At 47.5% G+C, this 21,645-nt stretch overlaps 1 protein-coding gene across 8 annotated transcripts in view; it reads left to right on the top strand.

Annotated features, from left to right (window-relative positions):
• MBNL3 (muscleblind like splicing regulator 3) overlaps positions 1 to 21,645 on the top strand; it is a 97,586-nt gene that overhangs the window by 11,001 nt on the left and 64,940 nt on the right. The window lies entirely within an intron of this gene.

The raw sequence follows: 21,645 nt of genomic DNA, 5'->3' as shown, positions 1-21,645 counted from the left end.
TATTGATGAACTTGATGCTGGATGTATTGTTAGTTGGACTGTTGAGACAGAGGTGAAACTGGCCTTAGGACTGTTGTTTTGAGCCCTCAGTGTGGGGGGAAGAGTGCCATGGCACAGTGGCAGCATCCAACACTTTTGGGTGGGAGGTTACTACAATTGACTTCATGCATCTCTGTTTTGAGAAAGCTGGTGCATGCAAGTTTGCTTAGGTTTCTGCAAGAACATGATGTTGCTTACCCTGGAGATTCAGGCAACCAAAACAGAGAGAGAGAGAGAGAGAATTAAAACATGAGATCTGCTTGCTCATGACCTGAATCCCCTAATCGCAGCCTCGTGTAAGTGAAGGTCTTGGGCTGGGTTGAGTAGAGGGCAACTCCACACAATAAAATGTACGTCTGCCCTCCACCTCCCAGAACTGGAGCTTACTCGTGATGAAATACAGTTGTAAGGGCCTTAAACCCTGTCTTAAACCAAACCTGTTGTGTGTGATATTGCTTCCCCTGTGGCAGGCATATAGTAGGTGCATCAGTCAAGATAGGTGTGTGCTACCCGAGCTCCCCATCCCCAGGTGCCAGAATTGCATTCTGGTGGGTCCATGAATTTTGGAACTGATCCTTCATCTGATGGACTTGGATTAGAGCCTTGGTTGTATTTAATTTTTGTGCTGCTGCTTTTCTGTTCTTTAATCTGGGAAGTAACAATTGAGGTGGTTGATGCAACAGTGTGGCCACTTTCACTGACCCTGTAATGTGCTTTTGATGGTGGATGTTTTTGGTAGGGTGCCCTGCTAATGCCAAGCCAGCGGTAATCCCATGCTTTCAGCTTTGTGTTTAGTTTATTCTAGGTTGTAAGACTGCAGCCAGCAATGTAAGGCTAACTGTTTTTTTTTTTTTCAAGTAGGTGGTCGCATTGAAAAACCAATTAAAAAAAAAAAAAAGAAAAGGAATTTGTTTTGCTTTAGGTAGCTTCAGCAAAATATCCTGAAAAAAATACCAGCACATTTTTGGCATGGATGTCAAGGGAAGAGCATTTTTTTGGTAGAAAGATACATAGTTTGTTTATTTATTAGATGAAAGGTAGAGATGTTTCAGCTGAGGGGTGGAGGAAAAAAGAAAAGGAAAAACAAGGGGGCAAGAAACCTAATGCTCCTTGCCTTTTGTAAAGAAATGCTTCAGTTTTTCTTTTGAAGCGGTCTGGAAATTCAGGTTAGTTGCTGTAAAACTGAATAAATAATTTCTCTGGAAAGCTCTGCATAGCTTGCACAAATGGCAGATAGAAAGGCAGATTAAAATATTTCATAAAAGGACTTTAAAAGCACCTTTGGCCCAAATCCATGGTAGTGTAAACTGAGGGAGCATCTCTGATTTTTCTGTTACCTGAGGATCTGGCTTTTGTCTTGTTTTTAATCTCTTTTCCTCTCTCTCCCCTCCTCCTCCTGTAATATGAAAGGTGTGTCTGTATGGGGGATTTCTTGCAGCATGCATTCAAGGACTGTCTCGAAGCTCTGAGAATTTGATTTGGAGGCTCCTCCTAGCCTTGGTGGCATTTCGTTTTTGAGTTCCTGTGCAGCAGGAGAATACTGGTTCAGCATAGCATCAGCTACAGGTAATTGGGGTTCTAAACACACACCCCCCCCCCCCAAACACTTAAAGGAAACTTAAAGGAAAAAAAAAACCTGTGTTGTTGCCTGAAGGTTGAATCCACAGCTGGCTGCCACCTTGGAATAAGTTGGTAACAGATTAGTTGCTAATATTTCACATGCAGGTTGATACTGCCACTGCTGCTATTGATAATGTGACCCGGGTCAAGGTTTTTGGGTCACAAGTGGAGTGCATGAGCCAGATCCCGCTCAGTCTTGATACCCTGTTAACGTGATGTGTTTGGGCAAGATAGAGCAAGCTGTTGTCCATCCACCTCCAGCCTGTGACACCTGCACGTTGGCCACGTGGGGTGGGGACAGCAAGGAACGGGCCATGTGTGACCTACTAGAAGAGCTGTAAGCTAGATATTCCTTTGTGTGTATCGTTGCAGCAAGTCACTGGGTTGTGCCTGGTAAAGTACTGTAATGGAGAGTGATGTGGTAGCTGGTTGAAGTCCTTTGTGTTCAGTTAGTGTCTTGTAATAATGTCTTGTATTTCTGCTAAGGGATGAATGAGTAAGTGCTCAAGGCCAGGTTGGTTGGGACTTGGAGCAACATGATCTAGTAGAAGGTGTCCCTGCCCATGGCACGGGGCTTGTGTCGTGGTTTAACCCCAGCTGGCAACTAAGCCCCACACAGCTGCTCACTCAATCCCCCTCAGTGGGATGGGGGAGAGAATTGGAAGAGTTAAAGATAAAACTCGTGGGCTGAGATAAAGGCAGTTTAACAGGTAAAGCAAAAGCTGCGCAGGGAAGCAAAGCAGAACAAGGGATTCATTCACTGCTTCCCATGGGCAGGCGGGAGCTCAGCCATCCCCAGGAGAGCAGGGCTCCGTCACGAGTAAAGGTTACCTGGGAAGACAAATGCCATAATTTGGAGTGTCCCCCCTTCCTCCTTCTTGCCCCAGCTTTATATGCTGAGCATGATGTCATATGGTGTGGGACATCCCTTGGGTCAGCTGGGGACAGCTGTCCCGGCTGTGTCCCCTCCCAGCTCCTCGTGCCCCCAGCCTGCTCGCTGGTGGGGTGAGGTGAGGAGCAGAAGAGCCCTTGGCTCTGTGTGAGCACTGCTCAGCAGTAACAAAAACATCCCTGTGTTTCAGCATGAATCCAAAACATAGTCTCATACTAGCTACTGTGAAGAAAATTAACTCTATCCCAGCCAAAACCAGCACAGGTTGGAACTAGATCATTTTTAAGGTCCCTTTCAACCCAAGCTATTTTATTCTGTTCTAACCTTTAGATGAAGCTGGATGTATCAGGCGTGGCTGTGGTTTCGGTGCAAGGCTAGGGCTGCATCTGAGGAAAGTTCAGGGACTGTTGATTGAAGGTTCGTGTTATGTTGGGTGAGCTCTAGGGTAGGGGTTTACCTTGCAGAACGTAAAGCGTGTGTTTTGCATTTGCTTTTGGCTCTTGAACTTGTGTGTTTTGAAGAACACGGTTCTGAGGGAGCCTCTTGTCAATAAGCGTTTGTGCAGTGTGATCAAAAAGAGTCTCCTGGCTCTGCAGGCTGAAGGGGAGGCTGAGTGTAGACAGGCCCACGTTGGAGTCCCTGTGTGTTCACTGTGCCCTTAAGGTAAAGGATTAAGCTTGCAGAAGAGGAACGAGGTCAGGTCTAGACCAAGAAGTAGATGCTGGAATCCAGCCAAGAGTATAAGTAAGGTTTTTCCTGCAGCAGCATTCTAGATGTGGCAGTTGTGTTGACTTAGTCAAAATGAGGCTGACATCTGTAGGTCAGGCCCGATTAAAAGGAAAGGAGGGTGGAGAATAGCTTCACAGAGTAAAGAGGATTTAAAGATAACGGCGGGGTGAGATGCGTGGTCCTTACTTGTAGAATTTGGTTTGGCCTTGGGAACCTCACCCTGCCTGGGAGCAGGGACCTCCCGGCCCCCAGGCTCTTTGTTAGCCTTGAGCGCTGTGGCTCCTGCTCCCTTCTTCCCCAGTTCATGGACATCTTCTGACTGACCCCTTCCCTCTGAGTGTGACTCTTTGGATAGAAGTGTGACTTAAGCTTTCCTCTTCTGCTTTTCAAGGGAAGCCTTCCACTCAAGCCTTTGGCTTGCTCTAAAACCCTACTGTGAAGACAACCCCTACCCCTCGCTTTGTTGTGTTACAGGGTGAAGTGTCCGGGCTCTTGCTTGGTGCAGATGAAAGGTGCTATATTGCTGAGCTGTGCAGTGTTGCTGAGTGTTATGTGCTGGAGGCTGCTTCAGAAATCATTTCTGTGCTCCTTCTGACCTCTGTTGCATCTTCCTGCCCAAATTCAGTTGTGCTGGTGGCTGAGGATGCTGGAGACTGTCTCTTTGCTGAGAGAGGAAGAAAGAGGGGAAGGATGGCACCTCAGAAGCGATAACCCCTGTGCTTTAGTAGAGCAGCATATTGCGTCCGAAACTGTGGTTCACGATCACTAGCTGCTGCTTGACTTACACATTGAGCCTGTTGCTTTCAGAAGCGCTTTGGCACCGAGGATCCCCATCGTTTGAGATGGGTGACCTGAGGCACAGAGGGGTGAGGTGACACTGCAAACAGTAGTGTTGAAGCATGAGTGTGCCGCCGCCAGTCAGGAATGCAATTTTTCTGTACTTCTTGCTTGGAGACCTTCAGGGGCTGGGCTGCTGTTCTGATTTTTCCATGATGATTCCTTCCAGTGGAAAAATGGCGTATATGATTAGATGAAAGCTTCTGTGGTAAAATCTGAAAGGAAAAGGATGCTTGGCTTCTCCTTGAAGTAGGAGTTTTAGTTTCTAAATGAAAAACTTTCTTAGTAAGATAAAAATAGAGAATTACTTTATGGGGAAAGTACTCGCTTCCCTACTGGCCCCGCTGGGCAGCCTTCAGCTGTGAGGAAGTGGGGAAATTACCCTCAGCTCCCTTGGAACACGACCATCCCTGGGGGCTTTCCAGTGAAGTAACTTGAGTTACAGCAGGGCTGCATTTTGGCCCTCTAAATTTAAGGGATATATGAATCTGTATGAAAATTTAATTCTAAATCTTGCCAGGCATGGCTTCCCTCCCTGTAGGACCTGTGACCTGCACGGCACTGCGTCATGGAACACACACTATGTTGCATGGCGAGGTTCTTCACGTTCGGGTGCTCAGTGTGACTAAGCAGCACAGATAGCTGCAATGACCACTTACATCAATTCATTAATAACTCTAATACTCGGGGAAATAACAGCATAAGCACTAGTGCCCTTGCATAGAGTTCTGGGCCTCTCTGTCAGGAGACTGGCAATTATTTGATGATTTTGTAGAAAATAAATTATCTCGGCTCTCATTGTAGTCCCTAAATTCATTTTCAGCTGTGACAAGAGCCAGGATTTAAGCCTGGGTCCCCAAAAGTAAAATGCAGTTAATTAGCCCACTCCATCATGTGGCAGTTCTCGGTTAACAAAGGCAGTATGTTCAGCCAGACAGTTCCTGCTCACAAGTGATGCTAACCTTTAGAGCTGCATGTATGGCAAGAGTGTGCTTGCGCGGAGCCTGAAGTCCTTGTTTGCATCCCTTTTCAGCGGTGCTTCTTAACCCCTCTGCGCAGCCCCATTGTAATGCTGCCTGTCTCCAGTCGAGAGCCTTCTGGGCACCAGTATGTGTTCTAAGCTTGAATGATGGTTTGTGTTACGGCACTGGCTGTGGGGTCCTACCAAGGTCAGAGTCTGCTGCAGAACAAAGAGGGAGAGGGTTTCTACCCTGAGGAGCTTGTAGCCCTCAGGGCCAGTACTCAGGGTGATGTGAGGTTAGTATTATTAACTGTAAACTGTGAACGGGGTTCAAGCAATGTCAGAGGGGCAAAGTGAGACAGCCAACACTTGATTTCTGGGCTGGAAGAAGGACGTGTGAGCCCTCATCTGGAGTCCTGGCTTGCTGTTCCCACCAGACCAGATCTCCTTACTGGCTGGAAGGTTGTTTGCATCAGACACTGATAAGCAGGAGCTCAGCAGTGAATGCTGCTGTGGTGGATCAGGTGTGGTGAGGTGTAGCTTGAAATAAACCAGTAAGAAAGAACAACTGCTGTCACTGGGGGAATGTGCTGCACTGCTCCTGGCAGATCAGGGGACGTGTTGGGCACTTTTGCTTGCCATCTCCCCGTTGGTTTGGGTTTAGAGGCTGGGGCAAGGCAGCATCCTTCCTGAGCAGCATGATTCCTGAAAGGGCAGGCTGTTGAGAAGTTTTCCTACCTGGCCATTGACCTCAGGTAGGTCACCTAACTCCTCTTCTATAAAGGGACTGCTTGGGTTAAGTTTCTTGACATTTGAGTCCTTTGTGTAGTAACACTGTTATACAATTTCAAAATACTGTTTTTCTTCCTTGTGCAAATACCTGAATTTGACTGTTGCCCCTGCAATGCCAGGATTTAGTAAACTGGGGAGAGGGACAGTCCTTAGTTCTAGGTATAACCGTTGGCGATAGGCTGTAGGGAATGTGTCCGCAGTTTAAAAAGCATAGGGCCTTATTTTCAGACCCTGTCATCTATGTAGATTCAGGCTGTTGGCTGCTTCCTGAAATCTACACTTGCTGGTATTGTAATCCAGAGCTTGCGTGTGCAGGCAGTGCTGTTTGGTTGAATGCACAAAAATCCTTGCACAAAAAATCATCTGTATGTAGATACTAGAATGTGAACAGTGATGGCTGTGTGAGTGGATAGTGGGTCAAGACCCCCTGAAAATAGAAACATATTGATGTTGTTAGAAAAAGCTGTGGAGCATGTTTTCCTTGAAAATTGTTATTCAATATTGTCCTTGGTATCTTTTGAATTAAGCATATTGTAAGAGTTGGTTTGCTGGAATTTTGACTGTTCTGGAGGATTGGATATTGAGTAGTCATTATCAACAGCCGGAGAAGGTAGCATGACCTACTGAACAGACAGCAAGATGCATAGGCATTAGCAGCAGGGAAATCTAAGACAAGGGAATGCATGGAAAAAATAGGTACGAGGTAAAACTTGCGCAGCCAGCCCTTATGCAGCAAATAAAGCAAGGTCTTACTGACCTTGGCAGCTGTACAGGGCAGCCTTTGCATAAGAATGACTTGTGCTTAATATGCTATAGAAATTACTCAGGGACAAATACTCCTGTTTTCTGCAGCGCTGGGGACACTAGCTTCTTCCATCCCCAGCTGCAACACAAACACAAGTGCATTGCAGACAGGGTAAGAGAAGCACCTGATCCTCCTCAAGCACTTCCAGTTCTGCTTCCCGTGGCCTGGAGAAGAAAATCTGGTGCTGTCCTCCAGCTGAGGCTGGACCCTTCCAGTGCCTTACAGCAGCCACCTTTGAGAGCTGGTAGTAGCTGGATATAAGGGCAGCACGATGGGTGTCTTCCTTAATTAGCCTGTGCAGTTTGTGTCTGCTAATAAGAGATCTGCTAGACTCGGGGGATCAGAGAAGCGCTTTGCTCTCCTTGTCGAGCTGCGGTGAGACAAGCGGAGGGACCTGCACCTGCAGGCTGGTTAAATGCCAGGAGATGGTGATCCAGTAAAGCTTCACTTTCCCGTGCCCCAGTGCTTGCGTGTAGCTCTTGGACAGGCCAAGCCCAGCTCACCTGCTGCTCAGCGTGGGCAGGATTACGATGGAGCCTGTACCCGGTGGCTCCCCACATCAGAGCCCAGTCCCCCTCCAGCCAAGGTGGAGGTGGGACAGATGGATGGTGAGCTGGCTGGAGTCTCTGCTCCCCATGTCCTGGGGCCAGGCCAGTCCCCATGACACCACCGGGGCCAGGTCTGTGCCTGCCAGGTCTGTGCCTGCGCATCTCTGCCGGTGGTGTTGCTTACTAAACCTTGCTACTTACTCAGTTCTGCCGTTTTTCACGGGGTTTTCTTTCTCTTTCCCACTGGAGAGATCAGCCCTGTAAACACCCATATTCAAGAGCAAAGCTATCTTGAGAGCTTTGGCAGAGCAACGTCTGTGAGTCCTTTCTGTCAGGAGACGACCAGAGACAGCATTTGTTGATATTGATCATGGGAAATGTAATTAATGTGGGTATAAAGTGTTAAATGTTAAATTAAAATGAGAGATTTAAAAGCAGTCGATAGATCAATTCTGAGGCTGGGATGAAATGCTCAGACTTTCAAACAATAACCAGATTTCCAATAAAATCTCCACTGTGTGTAATTAAGGGGGTTGAAATATTAAATCAGGTGTTAAGGGAATGATACTTAAATGATGTTGAAAACACAAAGATCCAGACAAAAAGAGCCCTCCTGCCTGCAGGCAGGGCCCCTGGCTGGACAGAAATGGTGTGGAGCTTGCAGGGTGTACTGAATTAGCAATTAAAACCACAAAAAGAGGAGAACGATGGGAAAACTAGAAAAATCTAGACTGCAGTGCTGAACGTCTGCCTAGATGGAGGCAAGACGGTTTGGGCCTGATAGCACTTCTGATAACCTGGTCTATCCACGTGCACAGACGTACGTGTCTACGCGAGGTCCTCTAGCTGGTGAGTCAGCCTTCCAGGGGAGTGAGGACTGCATGTTAACACTGACCCCAGCAGGGCGTACTGCCATACAAAAGACTTCCCAAGAGTTAAAAACACTAATTATCAGCTGCCACCATGTTTCAGTGATAGCGCAGCTAGTCAATAAGAGCACAGGCGTGCAATTGATGTTTTGTTAAGACCTAAAGTAGCAATTAAGGAGAGAGGTAAAGTTAGGCTACTGCTGGTGGGATATATGGGGTGTCCTAGGGCACACGGCATTTCCAGGGCATTTCTTTGAAGTTTGTGTTTTTTCCCTTGCCCTATAATCCTATAAAGAAATGAGCAGAAAAGGCTCCAGAGTAGCAACTTCCAAATGTAAGTGGCCTATGAGTAACAACACCAAACAGGTTCTGCTTTAAGGGGCAGCATCAGGCTTTGCTTTTCCAGCCAGCTTAATTTTCTGATGCTGTGAGCTGTGCAGGAGGCTGTAGGAAGCATCTATTCCCTGAATATGTATCTCTGCTGTTATCCCTAAAGGGGTAATTCAGAATATGGGACAGACATAGTATTTACTACGGGCACTGCACCTGTCAAGGTAACATTACCAGAGGATGGAGGGTAAAAAACACTTCTCAGCTAGGTAAGACAAATAAAGTGGCTCATTAGCTCTGGGCGGTTATTTGCTAACCTTGTCCTGTACCTGTGATGTGATTATCTGTGAAGACGTAGCTGTAAGGCTCTCCAGAGCCTTGAAAGACACGTTTTAAGAGTATGTTCTCATTTTGTTTTATAATCCCAGTAGCAGCCTCTGCTGTGTAGTTCCTGAGGTTTAAATGCTGATTAGGTTAATGGATTGTAATGTAACCCCACCCAGTTGGTCATCAGTCCCTTAAAAATGCCTTGTGATTGTGATCATTATTGCTTAATTGCAAGCCCTGCCTTACCCATGGATTGAGCCCGGCTGGAGCTTACCTTGCTCCTTGCAGAGCGGAAGGTGAAGAGCAGGCGGGGAGGTGTCTGCAGAGGAGGACTCTCTTGGAGCTTTTATATAAAGGTCTCTAAAATTTCTACCGCCACATCGCTGGGCAGAGGTAACCTGATCTTTGGAAAAGTGCCTTTGTGCTGTAGCCTATAGAAGAGCTTTTTTATTAACAAAGCCTGAATGCAGGTTAGTTAAATTGTAGTCCTTGTATTCAAGGTCACTTAATTTTTTTAATTGCAAGCTTTCTCCCAAGTCTGGGGTTGCAAATGAGACTTGCTGCATCGAGCTCCCAGAAAGGGTTGGCAATGTGGCATTTCATCCCATGATTACTCTGTGTCACTCCGATACTCCCTTTTATCTAAGAGGAAAATAAGCTTTATAAACTGCTGTACATAGATTTTTAACTTCATTGCTGATACTGGAAGTCCCTAAAAGCATGTGTCTTTGGGAAGAGACTACTCAGTCTGCAGCAAATCATAAAACCATCTGGGGGAAGGCAGGGAGATAAGGATGTGATTGTGGCCAGGGACTCTAAAGGAGGTTTTCCTCCTTCACATGGGGCATGGTGGGGCTGTGGCGATCCTTGCCAAAAGGTATTGTGGGCACACAAAGCTTGCACAAGTGCTGGAGAGGCTGGTCAAGTACTAAGCGAGGAGTTGGTTGGGGAGCAGTGAGCAGGCAAACCACAGCAGGCTCAGGAAGTCCTGAGTTAGAAATCGTGTGAGGCTGGAGAGCATCGGGGTGGGGGATCGTGTGTGTCTGCCTTGCTGTTACTCTTGGGCATTTGTGGGTGCTGCTGGTTCCTTGTCTGCAGCTGGAAGGAGGGTCATTTCTCCACTCTCCTGCTGCTTGGAGGTCTTTCCCTCTGCGTTCACCTGCCTGCAGACAGGAGCAGAGGAAGGACTGGCAGGCAAGGGAAACATTATGTCTGAGGACTTGCATGCTGGAGGGCAAGTCCCACCTCCCGTGACTGCCTGTCAAGGAGCATTTTCTTGCCCTGCCTGAACCATTCCTGTACTTCTGGTGCCAGTCTGCTGGATTGTTTCCGCCTGTATCTTCAGCACAATAGGAGACCTGCAGCTCTGGGAAGCACGGAAGGGGTGAAAGGGTGCTTTACACCTAATCCTGCATGCTTCCCCTCTACTAAGCCTTCCCTTACTCCTTTCCTAGAGAGAAAATCAAGAAACAGAGCAGAGATACTAGTCTCCACTCTTTTTTGGATGCCTTGGTGTTCCCTAAACTATACCCCCACCAGATACTCCCCTGGGTTAACTCTGTCCTTGCGGATTTTAGGGTGAAGCTCCTTGCAGTGTCATTCCTAGCGGTCAACGTTGGCTGCTGCTTCACTTGAGCTCTGGTGATCCTGGCAAAGCAGCATGTGTATGGTGTCTGTGTCAAGTCCCAGTCTTGTTTTTCCTGACATGAATGCATGGAACAGCTTGTTCTCTGCTGTCTGTTAACCCTTGCAAAGATGCTTCATCTTCATCCCCTTTGTTCTTGTTGGCAGTGCTCGGTGGGTCAGCTCTGTGCTTTGGGTTTAGGGGCAGAGCCTGGGAGGGAGTTAATTGCTGAGTGATGATGGCTTTCCCCAGCTGAAGGTCTGCTCCCATGAGCTGTTTAAGCCTCTGTTTCTTGTATCTCTGTGCCAATCAGATTAGCTGGTGCCAGGAAACAGACCATGGCCTGCTTGCTCTTGAATGCACCCTTTTTCCTCCTTACCTGTTTATCCCAGTCAAGCCACTTCCCGCTCCGCCTCTGTTCTTTTATTTAGCTTTATTCCTTCCTTTTCATTTTCACAGCCTTATTCTGGCCCGTCTCTTCTTTCCCCGAGGCTGTCTTGCTGGGTTTTGACATCCAGCCTTAACAACAGAGTAAATAGTGTTCCCTGCCATACTGCTGGCTGCTCCCCTTGCAGCAGCGTGCCTTGCTGTGGCTGCATCAGGCTCTTGCTCTGGATTCCTTCCACAATGCTCACCCTGTTGTAACTTGGATTCCCTTTAATGTGCAGAAGTAGAGAGATCTCCAGTTCAGCAGAGCTGCTGAAGGTGGTCCTCTTCCCAGGAAAGAAAGGGAAACAGGTTGAGGAGGGGAGCACGGCTAAGGGCTGCCCAGCTGCCGTTGGTCCCAGCGCTGCTGCTGCTGCTGTGGCTGTCCGTGTGTCCCCAGGCATCGCTCTGCTCTTCTCCCAGCTGGACCCTTTCACTCTCCTGTTGCTGATTTCGGCAAGGGATTCGCTGTTGCAAAAATAAGGACAAAACCCCCTCAAGCTCACGGGACCAAGTGTTCCAGCCTGGCCATCTGTGCCAAAACAGGCCCATCCCCTGCGTCTTGCAAGGCCCCACCTTTATCCTTATTCTAAAAATAAAATGCAAGTACATTCCTTCCTAGTTACTTTATTCTGTTGTTCTGACCTCATTAGACTTTCCCAATAGAAAATTTCATTGAACTCCTTTATTGGTGGTGAAAACAAACAAGACCATTGGACTTCCTCTGGAAAAAATGCATCTATATCACAGGGAATTGCAGGGAGCCAAATTTCCACTGCTGAGTTTGTGCTGTACGCGTATGTTCCCTTGTATGCATTTAGTAAACAAAGTTGTCCTCATACTTAGAAGACTTTAAAACAATTTATCCTTTATAGCTGAACTGATTTCCTTCCCGGATTTGAAATAAATTGCTTCTGTAACGTTGTAAGGAGCAAAGTGGTGTAAGCTGGGGTTGCAAGAACAGCTGCTTTTTCCCAGACACCCCCCGAGCTAAATATATTTTGAGGCTTAGGTATGTGCATGTACGTAAGAATGATAGCCAGGTGATGGATTGCTAAGCCACATCATAAATTCAGTTCGTTGGACACCTTTGATTACCTCCTCTGCACTCTGCCTGTAATCATTCTCCTTCAAACATCCTTCTAATGTTCTTAACAGCAGCCAATTAAAGCAAAGACTCCACTTGCCATCTATCCCCTCTTCCCTCTGCCATCACACAAGCTCCTTCCCTTGGATGGGGGGAAATAAGTTCATTGATGGATGGTGGTTCAGAGTGCACACTCAAGGTCTGAGGGAACATATCCCTATTTGTTTGGGGTTTTTTTTTTGTCTGCTGCTTTAAAAGCCAGCTTTGACAGACACCCAACCAGGCAGGGGTGGGTGCTTGTGTGTTTGCGTGTGGGTGGCTGGGGACTGCGGTGTGGTGGCAGGAAGGACTGGGCACGTGAAAGGCACTGTTCATCTGTACGTCTGCCCTGCCTAGCAAGAGCCCACCTTCTCAGGCTCCTGGTTGTGATTCAGTAGTTTGATGCTGTGTCGGATGCTTTCTGGAAGAAAAGCACACCATGGGCCTTGAGTGGGAAATTGGAAGTAATTCAGGTCACTAAGACTTCCACAGGGGAGAGAAGTCGGAGGCTGTCACATTACAGATGCAGGAAGGTAAGGAAAGAATTGAAGATCTGAGGATTTCAGTTGGCATCCGTGACTCAGGCATCTCAGGGAGAACAGAAGATATTCAGTCCCTGAAAAGTTGATTCATCCACCTGGTGGGGAGATGAAGAGCAATAAATAACAGATTTTTAGGGTATATGGAAGGCAGGAGAAGCCAAAACACTAACTCCAGATGGCTTGGGGAGTGCCTCAAGGGTGACTTTGACCTCCCCCTGCCTTTTACAGGGCTTAACTTTGTTGCCTCCTCTCCACATGCATCCCCAACCACTCTGTGTTCCACAGGGGCACCCGGCAGACAGCCCCTGGCCACTAGCTGAGAGGGTGGCACTTGATGCCAAAGTACACTGCCAGAACTGGCCCTTGCACCTTCCATGTGCCTCTTAGCTCGAATGCTTCCCTGCATGTACTACAGCAGTGCCTCCCTTCCATGCTGGGAGGGTGCTTATTGCTGCGCAAGCAAGACTGGAGTTGTTGGACATGCCTTTCATCCTGTTGCAGCCTGCTGGATTAATGGGGCAGATAGATGTGTGTGTGTGTGCATGCTTTCCGCTCCCCCTCCTGGATCCTATTTCATACTGTAATGACTGTGGGGTCTGAAACAGATCTTATTCATCTAGTGCTTATACAGCCTCTGCTGTAGTAGTTTCTTAATGCCTGATTGCTGTTCCTGGGTTTTATCTGCCAAATGTCACTGAGAGAGGGACGTAACAGCCCCTGTTTGCAGAGGGATTAAGCGACCTGTCACCTGTGGCACCTGTGGCTGCAGCAGGGTTTGAGCCCGTTTCCAGGGTCCCAGTCTGGCACTTACCGACTAGAGCATCTTTCTTGTCTACGTGGTGACCTGTGGTGACTGCCTGTGTGATGATAATGCCTTTGGGACTAGGCTGCTGGCATATGTAAGTGGAAAATACACTCTCAGATGTCACTATGTTTGCTTTTCCTGGTTGCCTGTATGGTCTAACTTCTTCCTTTTAATCCTGGAAGGAATTTATCCTTTGGATGGATAAAATCTATCTGTTGGATGCTTTTATTACCCATCTTTCAGTCTCCCGTCATCATATCTGCAACCTGAGGATGCTGTTAGAGGTCTGAGTTGCGGAGTAAGTCAAGGCTTCCCCATTCCCGAGTTCTGAATTGTTTCATAAGTGTTTCTTGAGCACCTTTGTGTGCAGTATGCGCTTCCGTGTAGCCCGTAAATGATAGGTGTTTGGGTTATTGTGCACGAGTTCTCATTTTTAGCATATCGTGTAATTCAGATGGACTTGAATGTAGTATAAAGTAGCATAAAGACTTTGGAGGCCTGCCCTGTACGAAGGGGAAAATTACTGTCTGGCCCAGAGCGGTGGCTTTGTGATGACTGCATTGTGTTCTGGTGTTCTGTGTTTGTACCAAGCTGGTTTGCTGCCAAGTTACTTATGGCTTATCCAAGCACTCAGTACAAAGAATGTTGGAAGAAAAACTATTTTTGTGTTCTGTGAATTCTTCCAGCTGAGAGAGAATTCGGACCCCTGTCCAAATGCTGTCACCTCTTTCTGCAGGCCTGTGGTTGCCAGGTAGGACAGCTAACACGGTAGTGCGTGGAACTAGCATGTGTGTGTGTGTAGGAGCACATACGTGCTTTGAGGAGATGCAGTATGGGACCCGAATTGAAAATGGCTTCTTGATGGAGAAAAATCTGTCTCCTTGAGCAGCAGGCTCTGTGATTGAGAAGTCTGGAGTGGGAATTTTCCAGGCGCAAGTTACGTGTATGTGGGCAGAGGCGCCTGTGAAGCACCAGACCTGTGCAGGTCTTTTGTGTATGTAGCAAGTCTGATACCTCCCCAAAGCCCCAAGCCTCTGCGGCACAGCGACCGGCTGAGCTGGGCTTCTAGTTCAGTGTTTCTCCTGCTTAATGGAGAATATTGCCTGGCTTGAGGACTAGGGCTGTGCTTGGGGTTTAGAAGAGGCCCGTAGGTCATTCCTGCCAGCAGAATCCCACGGAGGGTACTTGGGGAAAGGCATGTCCCCGTCAGCCTGCCCAAACACGCAGAGAATTACCTGATTGGCAAGGACCTTGGGGTTTTCTTGAACACTGAGTAGATAATCAGATAGATTGTGGGATACATCTGCTTGATCCTATTTCTTATGATTACGTGGTGGGGAACAAGCCTTAATGAGCCTTGGCCTTTCCTGTCTTCTCTGTAAATTTGTTTGACTCGGTTGAGCTCTCTTTGTGCAAGACAGCTCTCTTTGTGCTCGGAGATGGAAGGATCCACCTCTGAAGCTGGCTGTGCTTTTGAGACGGGGGTTGGATTAGCTGACCTCCAGAGATCCCTGCCAACTTTTTTTTTTTTTTTCTTTTGTGTTTGCAGCTGGTGTAATTGTGGTCCTAACCCCTCCCAAGTGCTGCTGGCACTGCAGAGGATTTTAGCACTGCTTCACAGCAGCTCAGTAGCTGTTTCTGCACCACAGAGAAAATGCTTCTTTCGGGTTAGCCACCCTGCTCTAACACAGCTCCCTGGCCCTTGGTACTGGGAAGCTGCCTCCCATAGGAAGCTAGAAAGGATTTGTCGGGTGGGTCCCAATAGAAGGGAGCATCCTTCTCTGTGTATCAGTGGCTGGGGTGCGATGGGCACTGTGCTGGAGCCTGGCTCAAGCAGAACTCCCGCTTGGTTGCCTGATGAGCAGAGCATCCCCCAGGAATGCCCATATCCTGCAGATGTGGGATCGCAGTGGGTCACCATCGCTCCTGGCAGAGAGCTGAAGTAGGAAAGGGGTCTTATCCTCTAACTGGTCCCAGATAAGCTGGTGGCAGGAAATCAAAAGCCCAAAAGAACAAAAATGAGCGTGTGGTTATTCTAACAACAGATCTATTCAAAGGGAACTTCCCCCTGTTTCGCTGAAGCACCATACCGCATGCTGCCCTGGAACACCCTATGGAAAGGTGTTTGTTCTGGTGAGGCACACGTGTGGGTCCAGCACAGCAGCTTCTGTGACTTTGTTCAAATACAAACAAATAAACAAAAAAGCTCCTTAAATTGCAATGTTTTTGTAATGCATTTTTGGCTTAGAAATCCCCAGCTGATAGTGGCAAATAGCTCCCAGCCGTTTGCCTGTGGAAGTGTTTTGGAGAAGAGCTGGTCCTGCAGGAGCAAAGGGAAGAGGAGCTCTTTAAAATTTGGTGAACAAGAGGTGGTGAAGGTTGATGAAGAAGGAAAACAGATTGTGAAGATTTCAGGTGGCTGAGGGAAGAGGAGCACCATAGTCCACAGTGAAGAAGGGTAGATTTCAGAAACAAAGGGTGTTTTTTCCAATTATTTCCTTAAACTTGGCATTTATTTTTCCTGTGATTGTTTGCTGCAGGGTGTAAATGTGGAGAATTGTATGTATGCAAGGGAGGATAAAATTCCCCAAGTTATTTGTACCATTTTTTTTTTTTTTTTGCCTCTGCAGTAAGGGGCTTCCTGCCCCCACAGTGCTTTATTAGTGTTTTTTTTTTTTCTCTTTCCTGCCCCTGTTCTTCAGCTGTTAACTCTCTGGGTAAGAGAGGTGCCTAGGTCATGCCAGGGCAGCTATGAGCAGTGGGAAGTGCCCGGAGCAAGTGATGGATGATCCATTTTCCTGAGGGCAGCAGCACTGCTATCCCTGCAGAGCACCACAGCCATCTTCTGGGGTGCCATAAATCCAGGAGCGTTAGCGAGGTTAGCGAGCCTTCTGAGAGGTGGGCTGCACTATGTGCAGCCTTCCCCACTGAGGAGCGGGAGGATTTTTTTTCTTGTGCTGCTGTTTCCATAGAGGTCACGACCAGTAACCCAGTCGCTCTAGGCCAGCAGTATGAGCAAGTGTGGGGGAAGAGTGAGGAGCATTAGTGGCTCCTTCAGCACAGAGACGTGTGATATTTGCATGGCCAAACATCCACCTTGCGCACGCAGCCACCTCTGTAGTGGATTTGTGTCCTGCCAAAGAGGCTTTTTCATTGCAGCAGCATTGGGGGGTGGTTTTATTTGCATGTGTGGCTTCTGGGTTCTGCCGTCCTGCTGTCCTGTTCTGAGCAGACGGCATCCAGGGCTGAGCAGACTCTTTGGCACGGTGTGTGATCCCTGGTGATTCATGGCCCCCAACATCTGCAATTAGACCTTGAACGGAAACTTTTCATGCATGGTCATGGTAGAAGAAACCTGCTCCTTTTCTGAGTAACTGGTAGAAGAACAAAAGAAGGTTTATTTTCTTCTAGCTGTAAAGGTCTACCTTAAATTAAGTAAACTGTTCCCCGAGGGAGAAAGTGTCCAGGTACGGAATGTTCGTAAAGGAAATATTCAAAGTGTCTACCGCATCCCCAAAGTCTTTGCTTTTAAAGTATGAGGGGCAGAGCAAAAAATAGAATATTATTTTCTAATTTGAAAGCAAAAATATCTCTTGCAGGCAGCAGAAAATAAATTGACCTTCTTCAGGCTCGATGCTGCAGCCCATTAAGTACACAGGCAATGAGAACCTATGGAGAAGCTGCCGTTTGCAGAGATGGCTCCTGTCCCAAGTGCACAGCCTATTTGAGCGTGGGGGGTGGGAGCTGGCCCATGCCAGAGGCAGCCCCGCTGTGTCCAAACTGTCCGTGTTGCAACAGCAGAGGAATTGGAGTCTATAGGAATCTGGGCACTGCTGGGTTTTATGTGATACAGGATAAGAACCTTGGTAATCGGGACTTCAGCGGTGGAGAATCCATGCCTTGACCTTACGGGTTTTATTTTTGTGGTTTCTTTTGCTGTTGTACAGCATTTTTGAGCCAGTCCGAAGCAAAGCAGAGCTGCCCTGTGATCCAGTCGTGGCTTCTATGTCAGCCAACTGAACCGGTGGCATCGTGTTCTTGGCTCGGTGGGTCCTAGATGGAAATATTTTTTTATTCCCCCTCAGACTCTGAAAGCTCCCCACAAATGTGGGTTGTCTTCTTTCATGTACTGCTGCCAATAAATATACTAGTATAGTATCCCCATATCCCCAGTAAAATCTTGCCCTAGACTATATCTTTTTGGTTCCTTTGAAGAGCAGGAATGTAGCTTCATGTGTTCTTTATTGCTGCTGTGAAAGTAGAGTAGAAGGAAAGGACTGGGGGGGGGGGGGCCGAAAGCTCAGGTCTGGTTTTTTTTTTATGGGAATGTGAAAATGCTATTGGATGGGTGGTGGTATTCCTCTGAAGATTTTGTTTCTCTTTCAGAACAAAACAGTTCAATGTCCTATTTTCATTTTTCATGTTTCTCTCTGCCGTGCAGTGTTTCCAGGAACACAGCATTTATTTGGAAGATTGCTAGTGGAAGCATCTCGCTGCGGTTTGAGTGAGGAGTTTCCCATCTGGCTTATTGAGGAGGGGGGCGGTGGGTGCACCAAGCTCTCCCATTAAGGGGCAATGAAAAGCTGAGGTTACAGAATAGTCTCAAAGGTGCAAGGACTGATGAGTGAGACTGTCATTTGTGCTGCCAGCTGAATTTAGTGCTTTGAGGAAAGGCCATAAATAAAGGTCTTTTTTTCGGCTCCAACAATATCTAGACACCCAGAGATCATTAATAGTTCAGGGATGTGTTGTAAGTTGTAGTGGAATTGGTGAAAGATTTGAGGTCTGAATTTCGCAAGCTTCAGAGCACAGTTTCTCTATTACTGTGCCTCCAGGGTGTTGCATCCATCCAGGCTGGCTGGGTCTGAGCTTTCATTGACCATAACTTGCAAAACTGGGTAAAGCATACTGCAGTCTAGCAGTAGGGCTGAGCTTGGACTCAGGGGCATCCTCAGTTCCTCTGTTGCGTACTGATGGTTTGTGTTGAGGAGAGGAGCATGGGTGTCATCACATAGGCACGGCTGGAACTTGGCTTTGGGAAAGCTCCAGTTTCTCCTCACTGCCCATACTGTCCGCTGTTCCACTTCAGGCAAAGGGGAGTAGCTGCTGTTCTCGCTCACCAGGACTGTCAGGGCAATAGCACTGTTGCTTCTCATCTGAGCAGTCATGACCGGGAAATCGTAAAAAAAAAAAATAAGGAACCCACCTTGCCACTTCTGCTAAGTCTTCCCCCCCCCCCCCCAAAAAAAAAAAAAAAAAAACCCAACAAAAAACCAAACCAACCAACAACCCCCAAACAAATAAAAAAAGTCTTTTAAATAGCATCATTTACACTTGGGAGCTGCTTGAGTCCACTCTGTCATATAAATTACCATCTCTGAACTCTGCTGTCAGGAAGCGTCCTCATGAGTTGACATCCATGGGGGGTGTCAGTGGAAGGGGATCGGTTTCGTGGAAAGAGGGAGGAATTTGAGTGTCAAGTGAATACCCTCGTCCTCACATTACCTCAGGCAGCAAGAGCATCTCAGTCCCGCCAGAGGCAGGCCCTGGCGTGACCGTCGCTCCTCAGACTGCCCTTGTTCCCCTCCACTTCGGTAGCTGCAAGGCTGGGTCTGACATCTGGAGCAAGCCCTGTCCTGCATTTCAGGCAATTAGAGCCTGGCCCAGCAAGTGGCCCTGGAGCAGGGGCTTCAGGGATGGTGCAGTTCCCTTGCAGGGGTAAAGGCCACAGGCTTTCCTCTCTGCTCTGTTGCTTTCCCCAGCTTTGATGCCGCTGCTCTTGAAATGAGATTGGCCCATCCGGTAGCGGAGGAGATGAGCTCTGCCAGACGGATCCGGCGTGCTGGGAAGGGTTCAAAAGGCAGCACCTACCCTTTGTATTTCCTGCATGCTAACGAAGGCTGTGTTTTATGGAGCTACTTTTTAATCCTTGTTGTATGTTGGTTTTGGCATGGATGCTTTTATTCCTCCCATTTGAAAGAAGTAGGAGAACAAAGTGAATACAACGCCAATTACACCCCCACTCCCCAGAAAAAAAAATAAAAAGGTAATACAAGGGAATTCTAAGGATGCATCGTGGTGAGAATGCAGTTGTTTGCTGCCAGGAGTTAAAATATGTAGAACTGAAGGTTTGTAGTGTCAGTGGTGGGTTCCTGTATGATGTGTGTTACCCTTTAACGGCAAGCACAGGATCCTCGCTGCAGCACTGTACAGCACTCGGTGTGATTTCAGCTCTGCATGCACGTGTTTTTGGCTTTCCCTATGGCCACGCGGAGAGGGCATTTGCAGCAATCCAAACATTGACAGAACTGTATTTGTTGACTTGCAGAAAAGCCCAACTCGTGCCCCTCTGGGCTGTGGTCACGTAAGCCGAAATGCAGTGACTGCTGCCTGTGCTTGCTGGCCTCCCAGCCTTGATAAACCTGTGAAGCAGATTCGTTTATTTAGGCCCTGATTCAGCAAAGCACTTCAGTACATGCTTCAGGTTTTCTTCTTTCCAGTAAGATTATCGGCAGGCTCAAAGTTAAGCACGTGCTTAAGCGCTGGCCTGAGTGCACAGCAAACAAGGGATGGGGCAGCATGTGCTGCTGCTGTGCTCTGCTGGTTGGCATGCAGGCTGCAGTATTGAGGCCCCATGTATTAAAAATTTAATCATTTATTTGGCTTCCCCCCCAGTACAGGAGCCCTAGTCCCAGGGTCTGAGATGATAGAAAGTCATCAGCAGGACATTGGCAAATATTCCTTCAGAGTTTTATGTTTGGTGTTGTCCCCCTCCCAGAGTTGTAAAATAAAATACCAACCACATTACATGTATCTGAATACTTCCTGATACATCTGAATGGTCTTGATATTTGTACTTTAATGTTTTGTAGGAATCATTTGACTTACCTACCATTAGCGTGATTCCCTCCACCTTGAGGACTGAGCAGCTTAGTGCAGATGTACCTGTGTGTGCGTGCACGTGTGTGCTCCTGAGCTGCATGGGTGAGGGCAAGATGAACATTTGGGCTGTTAGATTCTTTGGGATTTCTCAAGGCAGAGGGGCTGGGAAGTGACACATGTTACTTCACCCACTGTACTTCTTGGTGTAATTGTGTGTGAAGTTCAGACCCACCACATTCACGCCCCAGCATTAACAGACCCTCGCTTCCCTCGGAGGCTGAAGCTGTGGAATAGGCACTTAATGCACAAGATGGTTGTATTTCAGTCCGCTCGGAGCAGTTTTGGAGAGAGCATTCTTTCTAATCCCCACCCATATCTGACCTGTTCTAGCTTGTTTTTAAGAGCTGCACCCAGCTAGTCCCTAGCTCCCTCCAGAAGGTTTCTGCACATCTTTTCCTGCTTGCTGAACTCATGTGTATGGGGAGCCCACACATCAGTGAATGGGATTCCTATATAAATTTGCTCTGTTTGCAAAATTGAAATTGATTTAGAGCATCTCTGTTCCTTACAGAATCCAGAAGATGTGAGCGTGGCTAGATGTGCTTTTTTTCCTTCCCTTTGAAGTTTAAAACATGCTTAGCAAATCTGATGTTTGCAGTCTGTCTTCCCCACCTGATGTGCAAAAATACAAAGGTCCTTCCAGAAGCATGGGTCAGACTAACCTTTGTGCTGATGCTGCAAGCTGGATTGCGAGGATCTGGACAGTTTTTGTTATGAACTTGACTCTTAATTAGCCTAGAAAATACTTGCAATGTAGGTTTAACAAATGCTGGGATTGTTGTTTTTTTTTTTAGTGTGAAATAATTCGATCTGTGAATCAAACAGCCTCTGTGCCCCACCCCCTGCTGCTGCTGACAGCCTCTTCCCACACTTCTGCCTTGGTAGCATTGTTTGACTGTTCCAGCTGCAGTAGGTTTCAGTTACTGATCAATGTAATTGCGATAACACACCAATAATGAAAGAGGAATTTAAGCTTCCTTTTCTTGTAGTTGAAGGTTCTTCTCCTGTGAAAGCTTGAAGTCTTAATAACAGTCACAGGAGGCTGTCAGGTGTTTGCAAAACTGGGTGGCTGTACTTCGGGAGGATAAAGGGCTGGGTTTTGGGAACGTGGAAGCCGCTCGATCCATCAGGCAGCATTGGTACAGCTAATATTAGAGTGGGAAACTCTAGGGACAGCTTAACATTTTGGTGGATGCCAAGGAAGCCTTGAGCAAGAATGCATTTCAAGTTGCTTGTTGTATAACAGGAGTTGCTGGGAGTCAGAATAATTCCAGTTGCCTTTAGTCTGGTGGAAAACTACAGCTGTGAGCAATGAGTTAACTTTTTCCATGTGTGTGTGGCTTAGGTTTCCCTGTTGCGTTTGCTTTTCGTTTTGTAGGCTCTGAATCCCTAGAGGAGTGACTGGGAGCCGGCTGGCTGCGTGTGCCATCC

This window comes from Falco naumanni, chromosome 14, assembly GCF_017639655.2.
Source record: "Falco naumanni isolate bFalNau1 chromosome 14, bFalNau1.pat, whole genome shotgun sequence".
In the NCBI taxonomy this organism is placed as follows: Eukaryota; Metazoa; Chordata; class Aves; order Falconiformes; family Falconidae; genus Falco; species Falco naumanni.
The sequence above is the reverse complement of the archived record's forward strand: the minus strand, read 5'-3'. Positions and strand labels throughout refer to the sequence as shown.